Source organism: Ambystoma mexicanum, chromosome 9, assembly GCF_040938575.1.
Source record: "Ambystoma mexicanum isolate Mex_15411 chromosome 9, UKY_AmexF1_1, whole genome shotgun sequence".
In the NCBI taxonomy this organism is placed as follows: Eukaryota; Metazoa; Chordata; class Amphibia; order Caudata; family Ambystomatidae; genus Ambystoma; species Ambystoma mexicanum.
Genome location: NC_090931.1, coordinates 15754225 through 15768699, shown reverse-complemented (window position 1 = coordinate 15768699; position 14475 = coordinate 15754225). Strand labels below are relative to the sequence as shown.

The following is a 14475-nucleotide window of genomic DNA, read 5'->3' as shown; positions in this document are numbered from 1 at the left end:
CTCGGGTGGCACTCCCTGCTCACGCCACCTGCAGGGTCCGCTAGGGAGTGGACCACCGTGAACAGCCCGGTACAGAACTCGGGTGGCACTCGCTGCTCACGCCACCTGCAGGGTCCGCTAGGGAGTGGACCACCGTGAACAGCCCGGTACAGAACTCGGGTGGCACTTCCTGCTCACGCCACCTGCAGGGGCTGCTAGGGAGTGGACTACACAGAACTCGGGTGGCACTCCCTGCTCACGCCACCTGCAGGGTCCGCTAGGGAGTGGACCACCGTGAACAGCCCGGTACAGAACTCGGGTGGCACTTCCTGCTCACGCCACCTGCAGGGGCTGCTAGGGAGTGGACTACACAGAACTCGGGTGGCACTCCCTGCTCACGCCACCTGCAGGGGCCGCTACGGGAGTGGACCACCGTGAACAGCCCGGTACAGAACTCGGGTGGCACTCCCTGCTCACGCCACCTGCAGGGTCCGCTAGGGAGTGGACCACCGTGAACAGCCCGGTACAGAACTCGGGTGGCACTCGCTGCTCACGCCACCTGCAGGGGCCGCTACGGGAGTGGACCACCGTGAACAGCCCGGTACAGAACTCGGGTGGCACTCCCTGCTCACGCCACCTGCAGGGGCCGCTAGGGAGTGGACCACCGTGAACAGCCCGGTACAGAACTCAAAAGCAGCCAGTGTCCCCCCCACCCACACTAGGGAGAATTCAACGGCCATCAGTGTGAGGTTAGAGGTCATATCCGTTGCCCACCTTTGGCCCCCACTTCCAAGGTACATTTGTTTGTGAAAAAGTGTTCATGTGCCAATGAACGAAAGTTTCACTTTCATAACAGGTTTTCCTCCGTCTTCTTTTCAGAAACAGTAACAGCCATGCCTTGCTTTTATTTTATTTTCTCGTTATAGATATACGTTCAAAAACTGTTAGTACTGTACATTTAATGTCCCTTTTTTAAGTACAGCGAGTTCGTGGCAAAAATACAAAACTAGAGTCAAGAGGCTCTGACAAAAAAAAGTGTTTGCAGAGTTGTACCCTGAAGATCTACTTGGGAGTGCAGAATTTCATTTTTTTTTCGAATGTTCAAGGAACTTGTTGTCAAGGCTCCCTAAGCAGAGGCGTCGCTGGGGGGGGGGTAGAGGGGAGGGGGGGCTATAGCCCCAGATCTTATCCAGACCTAGCAACACACCCCGCCGCTAAGTGAACGCTAGCGGCTACACACACAGTGTGCACACGTAGAAAAGGGTGCCGCACGGCTGCCATGGTACTGCGACAGTGACTCCACCACCATCCACGTGCAAACGACATCCGCCATTAAATTCCATAAACCCGCCCCGCGAGGGCCAGTAACAAGTGGAATCGATGCGCAGCCCTCCACAGTGGCTAAAGAGTCTGCTTGGAATTACAGACATTTAATGCCAACTCAGGATTACAAATATTTAAATGCAAGTAGACTGCAATACATTTCATTGGTGTAACAGCCCAGGCTGTAGACGCATTTACTGTATAAAAATAGGACATTACCCTACAGAGGTTCGAAGGCTGGCTCCCCCAGGAACGTCATTTCACCAAAATGCCAGGGGTAGCGGAAGTGACATCACACGACCCTTGACCTCTGATGACATCACAGGAAGAGATGTCATTTGACCCCACCTCTAAGTGACATCACGTGAAGTGATGGCACACAAACTTCAGATGTATCCAACACCCGTGTTTCCAGGCGCTCTCATTTCAGCCAGATCTAAGAACCGAGGCACAGAGGGAGGCGTGATATGTCCATGATCACACATTTGGGGAATTTCATTTTCCAGATTCGACGCAGAGCCTATATGTAAACGATACATAATGCAGTACAGGGTAACTAAAATCTCCAAGGCAGGCTGCAGCTAGTGTATGAAACATCTATAGATCAATGGACACAGAAGGACGCGTTATCTGCGGCATTGATGTGTTAAACAAGCCAAAAAAGCACTGACCTGGGGAAGCGCGCACAGCTGTTTAACCAGGAGAAAAATGCTGCACAAGCCAGGCCTGAAAATGAAATCCTTGACCAGGATTTAGTATCAACAAAATTCCCTGGTTATCAGTTACCACTACAATATGGAATGGTTCTTGAAGTAGACACAGACAACAGATTCAAAATTGGATCTCAAAAGCTTTCTAAGCTTAAAAACCTTTAAAAACCTAAGTTGCCCTATGCTAAGGTGGGATTTCCCTAACTAAAGAAAACCAAGGATCATCTGTCAGAAGGTCCAAATCAAATATCTGTGTCCAAAACCTATACTGGCCCTCACATCTAGCTGTATACATTGTGTAGGGATGTCAGCATCAAAATGAGAAGTGTTCAAAATAAAGTTAAGAGCTTCTTCCAGCTCTTGGCTTATGATCAGCTTCCCCTTCCCCAAGTTCATAAGGCTGGGGGAATCAATCTAGACCGAAATCGGATTGAAAGTGACTCAAATTGTTATTACGAATACTGGCATGAGATTCATGGTAACAGACTAGGAAATTGAAAGTCTGATTGACTGAATTACTAACAACTAACAGTAGATGAAACTTGCAATAGTCGAGACTCACGCGGCAAGCTATATTGCAACCTTTTTCACAAGCTGATTGGCATTAGTGTTCACGTTTGTCACGGCAGTGTTTACAGAACCCCTACTGTTTAGATTAGCATTTAACTGATCTGAGTTAAGCAGCGAGATAAAGCACTCGCAATTATTGGCATCTGGAACTGAGTGCCACCAGCAGAGCACACTTTGTACAAGGGAAACTACATTTCCCAGGTGAACAAGCATGGCATATATTGAAACGTCAGGCGCTTCAGCGCCGGAGCTTCAGGGGCTAGCCGGTCCTCTCCGTCATCGGCGTGGAGGCCAAAATCCAAGATATTCCTCCGACTACACGGCAGAGTACCGTGCATTTGAAGTAAGTATGGGATACTGGAAAGACGTGAAACTCCTGCATGACATTCAAAGACTACAACACGCCACTACCGTACAACAGTGTGTGCAGACAGCATTGGAGGAAACGAGAACTCTGGCTCTTGATACATCGAATCTACCAGCTCACCCAGTAGAACAAGCGACCGCAAAAGCAGTTAGCATAAGGAGGGAGCCACAGGGAAAACATTGCACCTGAACATTTACCAACAAATATAGGAAACAACAAAGAGATAAAAATGTGTTTACTTAACACAAGATCCCTATATAATCAGGCCAATGCATACACAATCTCATCCTGGAGGATGACATCGATATGCTATGACTCTGCAGAAACGTGGCTACAAGATCAATGCAGGCCAACAATTGACACAGCAGTGCCAGAAGGCTATAAAATGTATTGTAAAAATAGAGAGCAGGGCGACGGAGGAGATGTGGCAATCACAGTAAGAGACACCATCCATATGTTTCCATCGACAATTCACTGCGAGGGATGTGAAATTCTCCACCTAAAACATACCCCGACAAACAATAGCGGAATTAATGTGATTGTGATTTACAGACCCCCCCACCATCACCGACGACAGACTTCAATCAATAAATTACCCAGCTGTTAAGCAATCTCAGGGGCCCCAATACAGCGACGCTACTTCTGGGAGACTTTAACAGACAGAGGGGAAATGCTAAAGATCAAGAGGCATTCAAACTCGAAAAAACCCTGAGTGACATCAACTTCAGGGTGATTAATACAGAACCTACTACACCCAACGGCAACCAGCTGGACTGGGTGGTAACTTGCAATCTAGATATTGGAATGGAGGAGACCACACCGTGCACACGGTCGGACCATTATAAAGTGAAATTTGTACTGTGCACACAAGAAATACAACTAAAAAGAAGCAATGAACACAAAAGGATTCATAGCAGAAATTTTAATAAAATTACAGCAGACCTGTTAGAACAGTGTATAAATATGATCATGACTGGTACCACAGAGATAGCTACATGTGAAAGAATAGTACATACATATAACTCACAAGTACAAGCGCTAGTATGTCAGTCTAGAAAAATGGATACCTCTACTTTGTAACCACAAATGCATTTTGGTGGCTGTGGGCCAACCATCTCATGCACGATATGAAAGAATATAGGTTTTCAAGTTTGCCAATGAACAACCATTTTGATGTAACAAGAATCGCCATTTTGTTTTCTAACCATTGCTCATTGCTTTCTGTTCCTATTGCTTTGCAGTATATTTTCCGCTTACACTGCTCGACTGAGAAACATTGTCTGTCTGTCTGTGAAAAGGACAAGGCCGCAGGGCCGTGAGGATAACAAGAGTTCGCTGAAACACAAACGTAGCCAGCGCCAGGAAGAATGCCCGGCTCCCTCCCGAATGTAGCCTTGAAGTAGAGCTGCAGGGCATTTAATCATTTCACAGCTGCCAGCCAGTCTCGATATATGGTAGAATATGTTAGAATAATACCGCTAAAGGCTTGAATTATGCTTTTATTACGGCCCCCCTTTGCTGAGCCCGCGAGAGAGTGTCGGCTCCCAGGACGCGAATAGCACCTCATAGATAGCAAGGTCTGGAATGCAACTCTCCCCCCGTATGAAGCTCACTTCCAAGAACAGAAGCGCTGTGTTCTGTTCAACAACTGAAAGATGCCTCCGCACTCACAAATTGCAAATTGTTACTAGAATAGATGTTTGAAGGTGCCATAGTGGTCGGAGATGTCCATCATCACACCAAGTTCAAAGAAAACCAATAAAGGGGGGTGTTAAACATGTCATAGCTGATTGTTTGATATGCATTTTGTATATATGTAACTGATGTACGTAATTCACTCTCTTGCGTTCCTCGAGGTCTAGAGATACACGTCGCAGGGCGTTAGACTGAGTTGGCCAACTGAGACTTTTGCTTTGCAATAAACCCTAGCTTTGGGAATACAACCTCGTGTCTGGCGTATCTATCGTGTGTGGTGACTCGCCTTGTTTCCATAAACGTCAGGGTCCCCCAGGTGCCCCTTTCAAGTAGACCAGATAGTCCCAATTAAGTGTAAACTAGTCAGGGCCAACATAAACCATCAAAAATGGTTTAACTCCCAGTTATCCAACTTAAAAAGGGAGAAGAGGAGAAGGGAAAGTCGATGGATAAAAGAACCCACTAAGGACAACACGAATAAATGGAAGGACAGAGAGACCATATAAAAAAAGTATTGAAGAGGCAAAGAAAAAAAGTCTTTAACTAGCAGATTACAACAGCATCTAACTCTACAAGCAAACTGTTTGAGATTTTGAAATCTATAGAAAAGCCGAAGGCCTGGTCTCCCCCCACACCTCCTTTCCAACCATCACAAGAAGACTACGAAAAGGTTCAGGAAGCTTTCTCTGATAAAATCTTGAAAGCAAGAGAGGCAATAAGAACATCTATTGTGGTTATACCTGACCAATAAAACCCATCTAGAGAAAGTAACGGCGAATATGGAGTTCAGCCCCCGCACTATAGAGTGCATGAGAGCGCTAATGGCAATTATGAGACCAACCTTGCACGCTGCAAACATGCTGCCACCGAAAAGGATCCTGGAAAATAAAGCAATCTTTGCACCTCTGGTCACGAGGATGGTAAATGCATCCTTCAGAGATGAAAGATACCAGAGAACATTAAGACATCCACGGTTACACCCTTGGTAAAAAAGGCAGCCTTGGATCAGAAGGACCATTGAATCTTCGCCCAATTACCAATTGCAATTTTCTGCTGAAAATTATGGGCAAGGTAGCCGCATCCCATCTTTGCGTTTTTGTGGAGGCAAGCTACATTCTCCACAAACAATCGGGTCCCATAGCACCGAACAACCATGCTGGACCTCCAAACTCATCTGCTCGGGATTATGGATAAGGGCAAAGCAGGCATGTTCATGCAATTGGGAGTAAACACCGCTTTTGATCTGTTGGATCATCAACAGCTAGAGTGGGTATTGGAACACCTGGGTAATTGCTCAACATAGGCCACTCGGTGGGTGGTCTCGTTCCGTCAAAAAGGAGGTCAAAAATCTATTGGGGAGGATAAATGTTCACGCTCAATACCTATTAGCTGTGGGGTATCAGAGGGGGACAGTCTGTCCCCTTTTCTGTTTAATCTGTATCTTAGGTGTCTCTGCACAGTGCTCCATAACATCAGAGCCTATTTTATGAACTAAGCAGACGACACCCAGCTGGTGGTGGAGTGGGGCGGCTGCTATGACACAGACCGCAGAAGGGTGGAAATCATATATAACACCATAGAGGCCTGCATGAAAAGGAACTGGATGTTCATGAATGGGAGAAAACCGAGCTGATGATTTTCAGCTCACACCAAGCATGAGCCAAGCTAAGTCTGGATTATATGATATGATATGGCATTTATAACGCGCCTATACACAAGTGTTTCAAGGCGCGACGAGGCAAGGGGGGGAACAAAGGGAGGACAGACAACGATCCTACTAGGCCAGGTGTCATTCAGATCGCGCAAGTGCATGGGAAGCGGGGAAGGAAAAGTGCAAGGGGGAAGGGAGAGGGGAAAGTGCAGTACATGGGAAGTGGAATAATAAGATAAATAAAACCCATAAAACAGGCAAGTGCAAGGAAGTGCGGACATAAGTGCTGGAAAGGGGACTGAAGGGATACAGAAAACAAGTTATAAGACCTTCCAGATTAAAGACTCCCCCATTCAAGTCTCAGGAAAGTAAACGCACTCAGGACATGTCTAGAAGCATCATTGAGTACAGAAGTGCATGTTACTAACCTGAACAGAAACTGTCAGTATTATCTGCGGCTCCTAAAACACCCGAAACCCTATCTGAATGGGAAAAACAGCGCAACCACTGCAAGGGCTACAATACTATCTAGGTTAGACTATGGAAATGCCCTACTGATAGGAGCGAGCATGGAGTGCATGACAAGATGCCAAACCATCCAACACAAGGCAGTAAGACTTGTAAGGAGGAAATCCAGGAGGGAACATATTACAGTCGTCAGAAAAGCCCTCCACTGGCTATCTATGGAGGATGGCAGATAGGATCGCCCTCAAGACCATGACCACAGTGCAGCGTTGCTTATTCGGGCAGGCACCCGCCATCTAAGATCAGAGGCATTGGGCAAATTACATGCCCTCCTTCCAAACGTGCACATGGCCTAGGCCGGGCATTCCCAGTGAAAGCACAGTCTACTGATGCAATTGAGGCAAGAGAAGAACTACACCGCTTTTAGAAAAGCCCTGAAAACAATTATGTTCAAGTAAAGGAATCGACTAGTAGAAATAGGTAGCCACTGGTGTCCTGTAAATGATGTGTGTATGTGTCTAAATGGGCGCGCCCCGATGCCCACGGTCTCCAGCATGATACAAATAAATAAATAAGGCACAGGGGTTCCCTTCCCCAAAAGTTTGAATCTTCCAGCTTTAAAAAAAACACAACAGTTCCTTGGGACACTTCCCAGCTCCTCCGATATCAGTACTTTTCACTAGTTCACAAATCACATACAAGGTTAGTGCAAAAACACAATCTTCTTGATTTACACTTCCATGGGCTTTTCCATACAGGGCCCTCATCTAGGCACAGTTGTCGGACCACAAGGTGCATCCATTACAGGTCACGCAACCAATACTCCTTGACTGCTTCCATCAACAATTGGCCACTGCTTCCATCTGACAGTAATGTTAAATGGATTCCCTGGTGTCACACTCCATTCCCCGGTGTAGCACTCTTATGATGTTCAATGGATTCCCTGGTGTCGCAATCTCCTGATGTTCAATGGATTCCCTGATGTCACACTCTTGATGTTCAATGGATTCCCCGGTGTCGCACTCTCCTGATGTTCAATAGATTCCCTGGTGTTGCACTCTCATGATGTTCAATGGATTCCCCGGTGTCGCACTCTTCCGGCACTGTCCCGTAGCTTGGTTGGCCACCATGCTCCCTTCTGCGAGTTGTCCTTTGCGGCAGGCTTCTCATCGCTCCTTCAGCTTTCCAGTTTCCCCAAGCTTCGCCTCTCCCTCGCGGCAGCCAGAGAGAGCACTGCACGCTTTCCCGCGGTGGTTGGGGTTCATGGGAGTGCCGCAGCTCCAGTGGCACAGACCCAACCAGGAGGGTAGGAGGACCTCCAGACCCTCTTGTGGCCGTCCTCCGTGTGTCTCTCTCTCTCTCCTAACTGCCACTGCTTCGGGCACCTGGGTCTCCAGTCCGTTCCTCTTCCTACCATGCGGCAAGCATTGTTATACCTGTTAGGAGTGTTGTAACCCCAGGTGTGCATCATTAAGTCCAATTGCCTGACTATGGCATATCTCATTAGGTGGACGTGCCTGGCTGTTCCACCTGTATTCCTCCATAGCCATCTTCTTCGTCTGGGTACCTGTAACGCTCACCTGATTCTCGCAGAGGCGCCGGTCTTGACTGGGCGACTACCGCATCTTCAAAGGTGATGTGTAGCACCCGGTTGGCTCTTTGGGCTGGACCTCTGTGCACTGTATGCCTGACTTCAAGAGTAAGATGTCTGCAGACAGAAAATATGGGATTAATGAACTGGGGTTATTGAGGTGTCCCTATCTCTTCCCTTTTTGCTCTCCTGTAGACCCCCAAAGGTTAACGCTCTCACCTTAGGTAAGTGAATGCCGAGCTCTCCATCTGCCTCGGGGCAGGGTGCTGTAACCAGTTTCTTCACTGGATCGGTAGCGCAGGCCTCTTGACTTCAGAGGACTGCTGTCCGTCGTTTACTGCACGAACGGTAAGTTTCGAGTAATTCTATTGTCTTTAAAGTCTTTAGCAATGATGTCTCTTGTTTTGCAGGTTCCGGCGATGGCGGATGACGGGCTGAAGTGAGTTGAAGATGGCGTCCGTATGATGAATAGAAGCGCCTGGAAGCACGTAAGTAAGCGCTTGTTGCCTGCTTCACGATGCGCTCTAACTGTCTTTTATTTTGCAGGTACGAGTTCAGAGCGGCTGCAGGGTGCCGGAATACCCACTGGGGTTGATGTGGAAAGGAGTAATGGCACGTGAGTATTAAAGTTCCCCAATGTCTTTAAACGCACCTTGTTTTGTCTTTCAGATGCAGGATGCAGCGCCGAAGGCCTCCGGAGCGTGCGAAGAGTCGGTAAGCTTTTGTCTTTCAGATGCCGGAATGCAGTGTGAAGACCTCCGGAGCGCACGAAGAGTAGGTAAGCCTTTGTCTTTCAGATGCCGGAATGCTAACCTGTTCTTTCTTGTCTTTATAGGTGTTGCTGAAGACTGGATTCAGGATGGTAAGCCTTTTTCTTTCAGATGCCGGAATGCTAACCTGTTCTTTCTTGTCTTTATAGGTGTAGCTGAAGACTGGATTCAGGATGGTAAGCCTTTTTCCTTAGGCCCAGGATCCGATGCAGAAGACACGATGAGCGTTCTGCTGCAGAGGATGCAGAATAACGCAAAGCAAGATTCATCCACCGGGTGTGGTTTAAATAGCCTCCTGTAGTGCTTAGGTGTCTCCTTCCACAGCCACGCCTAGGTAAGAAAAGAGTTCCTGCTTTCCAGAAGAGTTCCAGTGTTCTGAATCTAGGGAGTGGCTCCTGCCCCACCCAACAGGAAAAGTAGTTCCAAACAGAAGAGGATCAGAGGCTCAGCTGGCAGGCAAGTAAGCAGCATGGTCTGCTGCAGGTAAGTCCACCCAAGCATTATGAGCCCGGCGCTTCCAGCGCTGGGACTGGGCACATTTATGAGCCTGGTGCCACTGGCGCCAGGACTGGGTCCAAAAGGTCCCAATTGAGACTGGTTGGCCCTCGGAACCTGGGTTATGGATCTGCTTCCAAGGGAGTTGGGAAAAACCTGACCTTTTGGAAGCAGAGATCATGACAGTACCAGAGTGGTGTTTGGGAAGGTTTGATTTGATAAAAGAAGCATGGACAACTCTGTTTTGTCTCCGATATATGTTTGAATCATTAAAATGAGGATTTGTTTTCCTAATTGGTCTCTTCCTCATCCCAGCATTGAGGTGGTGTCTCTGGGGGACCATTTGGAGGGAAGAAACGGGCAAAGGCTGACAATAGCCTACAAAAGTCTTGAGGGATAGAGGGTTAATTGTGAAAAGGGAAAGAGGGGGACCATTTATCACCAAAGGACATCCTCTCCCCACTCCCCAAGTTCTCTGCACCCAGGTGATCCTCCCTCGCATAGCCATCCCCAAGGTCAAGATCCTAAAGCGATGGCCTTTCCCTGAACACCTGAGGGGAGGATCCAGGGGGAAAAGAAGTGAGGGTGCCCTCAGATTCCTCACAGATAGAAGGAACTATTGTGTTTGTCAAAAGAGAAATTATATCGTGCCTCCTAATGTAATAAATATATGTATATTGGCCTACGCCAAGCTGCTTGTAAGTCGCTTGCGAAGGAATCCGTGGTGCAAGGTCCTGACCTTAAAATCAATGTAAGCCACCATTTTAGGTCAATCCGCCATTTTAGGTTCGCTTTGTAAAAGTCACCCTGTGAGTTAAAATGGTGGACGATGTCATTCCAAAAATACAACATGGCCGTCTTGACCTCTGTACGTAGCTAATATGTAACTTGCCTGCAGGCCACTTGTTGAGGTCATGAACCGAGACCTTGTCCTTCGTTGACCTGGGTGTAAGGGATTACTCGTGCAATGAAACTAATCCACGAGTATACGATAAAGACAATGTATTCAAATACTGAACGTAGAACTCCTGTTTAACTACATTGTATTACCGTTTAAGAAGACCTACATGGCAAATCCCAGAATACACAGTTGCCATATAGGCTTGTTGATATATGTATTAAAAGTAAACCAGTTATATGCGGATGTGCGAGACTTGGCCTGAACCCTAGATCGGTGATGTATTAATGGAATATTAACCCGAAGTGGGGCTGGACATCATGCTCACAAAATGTATAAAAAGCCAATGCATTCCAATGTACAGCATCTCTCACTGAACACATTCAACCACGCTGGAGTTTGTTGTGTTGTACTGAGGGCCGATAGCTATCTGATTTTGCTCTGTTTTTGTAACTGGATTCAGTATAAAATAAAGTACTTTGTATGTGCCTTTGTAACCCGTGTTCGGTGTATTTCCTTTTGGGGGTACTCAGCCTCGATATTTTGATTTTGTTTTCACAGTTGGTGCCCGAATAGGAACCCTCAAGATTGATGCCGGATTGTCGAAGGTTGACACACACTATCGGACCGGGATCGGACAGTGTGACAAAAAGGGGCCCAACTGAACGAGACGCAACACCTCAGCAGCGCTGCACGACCCGATCCCTGGACGATTAGCTTGTGGTCCGAGACGGCATCTTGACGAGGGTCCACTTATCGAGGCGGGCAGATTTGCCGAAATCACCATACACGAGGTAAGATTAGTTAGGTAAGATTCTTTGAAATCCGATCCAATGCTGCTGGCCTAGTTATATTCACCCATGTATCTCCCAACCCTGGCACGTCGTCTATAGTTCTAACCTGTTTCCACAAATCTACGGGCAGGAGTACAGGGAATAACAAATCAATATCGCCTAAGGTGAACACTGAGGATTGCAAGATGGACTCTATTTACACAGGATCCTCAGCAACCTTTCTCGCAGGATAATCAGATTTTGAGTGTGGACACCAGCAACATATTTGATCATCCTTCCGCTGCATATTTATCTGAAGAGCTTCCTTTTGATGACATTCTGTTTCGTTAGGATTGCCCGAAGCAGGGTTTGGAACCTACACCTATTCCCGTCAGCCAGAAAGGTCCCTACGTCGAAATGGTGGTGGGAAATAGGAAACATCAGTTTTTGATATACACTGGAGCACAGAAGTGTTCCATTGATCTTCACGGGTTCCAAACATTCCACTGTCAGGGCAAAACAATGTTTCTGTAGGGTTTTCTGGCACACCAGTTGTTTGGCCGGTTTCTTTTTCCGGTACCCATTTCTTTGGGTCCCTTTATGGACCACTGTCCATTTCTGTGGACTTCGAATTGTGGAGAGAACTTGCTGGAGGTTGAATTTGTTAAAAGAATTAAATGCAGTGATCTCTTGTTCTCCTGATGGAGTGCGCTTGACGATTTCACCACAGCAATTTTCTGTCTTGCAATTCTTGACGAGACCTTTGCCGCCAGAATTCATTAATGTACCAGAGAGCTTGTGGGCTGTTGACGACAATGATGTCAGTGTTTTACAGATTGAACCTGTTAAGATAGTTTGAAACATGGAATTGAGCAGCCACGCATTCCCCAGTATAAGATTTCAGTTGAGGGCGAGCGAGCTTTGAAATGCATTGTTTCCGATTTTGTGCATCTCGGGGTGATTGAAGTAATTTCAGGAACTTTGTGTAATAGTCCGATTTTACCCGTGTAGAAGAAAGGCGATAATGCAATTGCATTCTGTTTCATAATTGATTTACGTGCCATTAATAAAGTTGTGGCTCCACAATTTCCAATTGTGCCTGATGTAACGACAATCCTAACCATGATTCCAGCTACAGCTACTTACTTTAGTGTTGTGGATCTAAAGAATGCTTTCTTTAGTATTCCTATACACAAGGATAGTAGATACTTGTTCGCTTTCACCTTAGGGGGACGCTTGTTCACATTTACGCGTGCACCTCAAGGGTACTCAGAGAGTCCTGGCATTTATAGTAGGGCTTTGAAAGAACAAATTGATACTCTTGAATTGCCCTCTACTTGTACATTGCTTCAGTATGTTGATGACTTGCTCTTAGCTGCTGACTCTGAGAGTGCCTGTAAGGAGGGCACTGTGTTATTGCTTATCCATCTACCTAAGCATGGTCACAAAGCTTTGCTTAAAAAAATTCAATATTGTTGTCAGGAGGTCGCATATTTAGGCTATCTCCTGTCAAAGGAGGGAAGAAGATTGACACCTGAAAGAATAAAACACATTTCTGGCATGCCTGTCCCAAATATACAGAAGGAAGTTAGAGCCTTGATAGGTATGGCTTCTTACTGTAGGTTGTGGATCCCAAATTTTTCACTAGTGATCAAACCGTTGTTGGCTTGACAAAGAAGGGCATTTCTTCGCCATTGCCATGGAACGCGGAACACCAGCAATCGTTTGACTTGCTTAAGACTGCATTATGCTCTGCACCAGTTTTGGGCACACCAAACTATGAAAAGGCCTTTGTGTTGTTTGTGCATGAATGTGATGGATGTGCTTTGGCTGCATTAACGCAGGAACATGGAGCGAAGAATAGGCTGTGCGGTTACTTTTCTTCCGCCCTTGATCCTGTAGCATGCGCTTTGCCAAGATGTTTGCGAGCTGTCGCTGCTGCTGCCGCGTCTGTACAACAGAGTGAGGGAATGGTCCTAGGCCATGATCTAACCCTGATGGTGCCTCACTCTGTAGATGTTCTACTGAACCGAACCCAAACGCAACACCTCACTTCTGCACGGTTGACAAGATATGAATTGATCTTGTTTGCTCCTCACATTCAAATTAAGAGGTGTTGTGTTCTTAATCCGGCTGAACTCCTACCTTTCCCGCAAGATACTACTTGCGGCGATGAAGAGTCACATGATTGTTTGTATACTACTGAACAAAAGACAAAGGGTAGAATGGATTTGAAAGACACCCCTTTGGATAATCCGCAAGGAGAACTGTTCTGTGATGGCTCCTCCTTCAAACTTCCGGATGGTACATCCACAGCTGCTTATGCAATCACCACATTAAGCACGGTTGTGGAAACTAAGAGAATCACGCATAATTCTGCGCAGGCCGCAGAGATTATAGCATTGACCTGAGCTTGTGAACTTTCCGAAGGGCTTGCAGTAAATATATATACTGATAGTCAGTATGCCTTTGGGGTGGTTCACAACTTTGGGAGACTTTGGTCAGAGAGAGGGTTCCTAACTTCACATGGCACCAAAATCCAACATGGCTCCCTAATAGTACAACTACTCTCAGCGCTTGCGCTCCCTACTCAGTTAGCATTATGAAATGTGCAGCACATCGAAAGATTACAATGACATAGGGAAAGGGAATGCTTTTGCTGATCAGATAGCTAGACAAACTGCTACCGATCCCCTTACAGAGATGTATGTTTCAAGGGACACTGTAAATGCTTATGCAAAGGATGAGGGTGTTGGGTCTGTACGGGATATCCAAGCTGATGCCACGTTAGAAGAATCCAAAAGGTGGGCTGGAGGCTTGGGGAAACTTGATGATGACGAGTGTTGGGTGGATATAGTGGAAGGGAAATGGCTACTCTATGATGCGCACATAATGATGATGGTCATCATGGCCAATGGTCCTACGCATGTATGTGCCCAGAAGATGACAAACATGTTAAATGTAAATGACATTTTGAAAATTGCCCAGCGCTACGTCCAGGATTGCATGATATGCCTACAACACAATGTGGGAAAGGGGACAGCAACTCCAAGGGGAAGTTTTGGGCCACCCTTCATCCCCTTTGAAGTTATCCACTTTGACTTTATTGAAATGGAACGATGCGACAATAAGAAATATGTACTGGTGGTCATCTGTGCTTTTAGTAAATGGGTTAAGGCTTTCCCTGT

General features: G+C 46.6%; 1 protein-coding gene across 1 annotated transcript in view; it reads right to left on the bottom strand.

The window, feature by feature from the left end:
• Positions 1-14475, bottom strand: part of UBASH3B (ubiquitin associated and SH3 domain containing B) — a 484216-nt gene that overhangs the window by 339992 nt on the left and 129749 nt on the right. The gene's annotated exons all lie outside the window — the stretch shown is intronic.